The following is a 4,572-nucleotide window of genomic DNA, read 5'->3' on the forward strand; positions in this document are numbered from 1 at the left end:
ATTTGATGAAAGTATGTTAAAGAGTTTAATAAGACATGAATCAAAGTTGTTTAATCATCAAATCACTTAGATAAATCAATAGTCGGATTTTCTAAGTTAATGAACCCTAGGTAGAACATTCAGTGGGAGAAAAATGGAGTATATGATACTTCACTTTAACCTCTACACGTTTCTCCCTAAAAGTTTACACTGTGAGATCTATCCTCGTCCTCGAGGCACCATGGGTGTCCCCCCACAGGTGGCATTTGGGTAGGTCAATACCAAGGTGAGTGGAGGGACGTGTGACAACATATCCCTCGGTCTCTCTCATTAGGTTGGATAAAGTTTTATGCATCGTTTCATGGCATCGTGGGTGTCCCCCTAAAGGATGGCAGTTTTGCATAACTCTTTATTTGATCTCCAGAAATGGATAGGGTTGCTTTAGTCTCTTGTCTTAATCGACTTTTCCCTAAGGTTGGCTCATTAGGGCGGGACTCTAGGACCTAAAATGAGCAGTTACACTTACACAGAATTGTTAAGGATGTTAATAAATTCTGGACCAAACAATGGTGACTATTAGATTCAGTTACAAGGAGTTGTTTCTGTCTAATGGTTGAAAATGTCTCATTTCAGTGAAGGGGCACTTGATCACCCTACGGTGACTTTTGTCCTGCCTCACTAAAGCATCTTTGCAAAATAGATGTAACTTAGGGTACACTAGACTATTTTGCTAAAATGTGATTGGTTTTATAAAAGTGGTTTAATGCAAATAGACTTAATTAAATTTGTTTTGTTTCAGCCATTTCATTATGGCTACTGTGGCCTTAATTTTGTTTGCCGCCGATAAGTTAACTGGCGAGAAATACGCTAGTTAAAAAAATACAATAAACATGATTTTGATCATCAATGATCTCAGATTCATCCTCACAGAGGAGTGTCTTCCTATTCTAGCTCCTACTATTCCTCAAAATGTTCGAGAAGCATATAAGTGATGGACAAGGGAGAACGAGAAGGCCCGAGTGTATATCTTGGCCAGTCTTAACGAAGTTTTCAACAAGAAGCATGAGCCCATGGTCACTGCACGTGAGATCATGAAGTCCCTGCGGGGGATGTTCGGACAACCGTCCGCATAAATCAAGCACGACGCTCTTCAGTACATCTTCAACTCACGGATGCAAGAGGAGCCATCTATTCGGGAACATGTTTTCAATATGATGATCCACTTCAACATGGTTGAGATGAATGAGTCTAACATCGATAAGGCCAACCAGGTTAGCATTATTCTAGAATCCTTACCAGATAGCTTCCTTCACTTTCGTAGCAATGTTGTTCTGAACAAAATTGATTACAACCTTTCAACTCTACTCAACGAGTTGCAGACTTTCCAATCCTTATTGAAAAGCAAGGAGAAAAAGCGTGAAGCAAATGTTGCTTCATCATCCAAAAAGTTCAACAAATGTTTGACCTCTGGAACTAAGTCTACACCTCTTCTTTCGGCACCAAAAAATGGAAGAAGAAGAAAGGTGGTAAGGGAAAGGCACCTGCTAACCCACAACCTGCTGCTCCAAGGGGTAGACAACCAGTGAGGATTGACAAGGGAAAACGTTTCCATTTCAACCAAGACGGGCACTGGAAAAGGAACTTCCCCAGATATTTGGCAATGTTGGCTTGCATTGATAATACATGATAAATTGCGTCCAAAAAGCATCAGATTCATAATATTGCGATCGCATGCGTTCATCGCATTAGAATAGTTGATTTTTGTATTTTTGTGCAGAATATGCGATGACGCAAGACGAAAATTGCGATCATAGGAAATCATTGGTCAAGCATAGTATTACCGCAAGGCTTTGCAGTGATTGTGCTCGCAAATATTTGATCAAGAAGGATTGCCGCAACTTGGTCGGTGCAATATGGTGGGCGCATCTAGGTGAAAAACATAATTAATCACGATGGGACAGAAAGCTGATGACAGTCGAATCCGAATTAATTTGACAGTCGCTAACGAACAAGTACATTCAGCTTTTCAGTGACAAATATTCCGCGCATCAGTCAGGAATTAAAGTCATCCCATCTGTGAAATCATGAGAGAGAAGCCGCCTTTCACCCTAGAAGTTCTATAAATACCAGAGGCATCCTTCAGAAAAGGGGTTAATCAGTTCACCAGTTTATGAATTTAGGAGCTCAGCTCGTCTTTGTCCATAGTTTTCCTTTCGTTTTAAGGCGGAGCAAGAGAAGAGTTGTGACGCCAGAGATCGCTCAGGGCAACTCGAGAGAGAACCATGAGGCGTAGAAGCAGAGATCGGGCTGACTTTCACGAGAGCGAGATTATCTTTTGAACACGAGTAGAAAAACAGTGTAAAAGCCTGGGCAGCAAGAGATTGCTACCAGGCCCTTTATTCTATACTTGCATCGTTATTTTGTACTTCATCTTCATATTTATACAATGGAAATTCTTATTCTACATCTCTTCACTCTCTTCGCATGTATGAATAGCTAAACTAGTCGAATGGGTTGAGAAGAACTAAGCTAACATGACCTAGGAAGTTCATTGCTTGCGATTTCCTTGTTTTATACTGTGCCAAATATCCCTTTAGAGCTACTCGAAAGAGAGTCTAAAGAAAGAACCTAATGACTCGAGAGAGCTAGGTTAGAATTTGAACTCGAGAGAGCAAGATTAGAACTGCATAAACAAGAGATAGGGACTTAGAGATAAACTCTGTTTGTCAACCTGCATCGCATGCATCCTAGAGATGGAAATGATATTATGTGGTCGCCTTATTTGTGTGTGTCATTTTGTCATCGCATAAATAAGAATAGAGGCTTATGTGTAGGTCCTATAGACTTATCGCATATATCGCATGCGTTCTAGCCTTAGAAGCCGTGGCATTCACACAAAGAGGTGGTTTACTGTTGTATGCATGTTGCATGATCACATAGCATGAATGCATCCTAGGAAGTGTTAGCCGAAACTTTTCTCAACTCGTTCACCGCATACTCATCGCATTTATCGTTTAATCAACTCTTTTCAAACTCCGCCACATTTATTTATTTTTTTCATCACTGCAAACAACAATCCCAACAAATTATTTATTTATCCAGTTACCGCAAAGTTTTCATAAAAATTACCAATGCAACCTGTTTTCACAAGTCCCTGAGTTCAACCTTGGACTTACCAGGAAACTCAGTGGAATTTACACTTGGATTCCGCTGAGGAAACTTGAGTGCACAATGCAATTTCACCATCGCATATAATCCATAATTCACTTCATAAAACCAAGCATCATACATCTAGTAGATCAAATCCACCTCAAGTCTTGAGGGAAGCTCGACGTAGTAGAAGAGTTGCAAACCCACCTATATACTATATAAGTTTAACTTAAATCCTAGCTATGGTAGTTGATGACAAAGTTGAGGATCCATTGTCTTACAAGAAGACAATGGAGAATGTTGACAGAGATGAATGGATCAAAGCCATGGATCTTGAAATAGAGTCTTTGTACTTCAATTCAATTTGGGATCTTGTAGATCAATCTAATGGGATTAAACCTATAGGTTGTAAATGGATCTACAAGAGGAAAGGGGGTGCTAATGGGAAGGTGCAAACTTTCAAGGCTAGACTGGTGGCAAAGGGTTATACCCAGGTAGAGGGAGTCGACTATGAGGAGACTTTCTCGCCTGTTGCCATGCTGAAGTCTATCCAGATCATCCTATCCATTGCCTCATATTATGACTATGAGATTTGGAAAATGAATGTCAAGACTGCTTTTCTGAATGGAAATCTTGAAGAGACCATTTAAATGGTGCAACCCAAGGGATTCATAGTCCAAGGTCAAGAGAAAAAGGTTTGCAAGCTTAATCGGTCCATTTATGGACTGAAATAGGCATCTCAATCTTGGACTATAAGATTTGATACTCCTATCAAATCTTATGGCTTTGATCAGAACATTGATGAGCCTTATGTCTACAAGAAGATCATCAACAGTTCAGTAGTTTTTCTAGTGTTGTATGTAGATGACATCATACTCATTGGGAATGATTTAGGCTTACTAACTACAGTTAAGAACTGGCTAGTGATCCAATTCCAAATGAAAAATTTGGGAGAGGCTCAGTTTGTTCTTGGTATTCAGAGCTTTCGAGATCGAAAGAACAAAATGCTAGCACTATTTCAGGCATCATATATTGACAAGATGTTGATCAAATATTCGATGCAGAGCTCCAAGAGGGGCCTTTTTCCTTTCAGGCATGGAGTTACTTTTGAAGGATCTCTTAACGAAGAGTTCCATGAGCGCGTTCAGATCGCTCCAATTTCACAGTGACCGAAATATACCATATACATTCAAACGCATAGTTATGCAAACGAAAAGTAATTAACGACATGCTTTGAAACAAACGAATAACAAGGGAGAGAGTTCTCATACCAGTTGAAAACGTTCTTCAAACTATGGAACTCAATGTAGCAGAAGACCTCTACCCGATCAACCAACGTCCAGCAGATGTGTCGACTACAGTAGCATGAACAACCACAAACACATGAACGCAGCGAGGACGACACCACCAGAAAGGAGCCCCAGGTATTCTCGGAGTGAGAAT

Source organism: Benincasa hispida, chromosome 2 (assembly GCF_027475165.1).
Source record: "Benincasa hispida cultivar pf3 chromosome 2, pf3_genome.v1.1, whole genome shotgun sequence".
NCBI classification, from domain to species: Eukaryota; Viridiplantae; Streptophyta; class Magnoliopsida; order Cucurbitales; family Cucurbitaceae; genus Benincasa; species Benincasa hispida.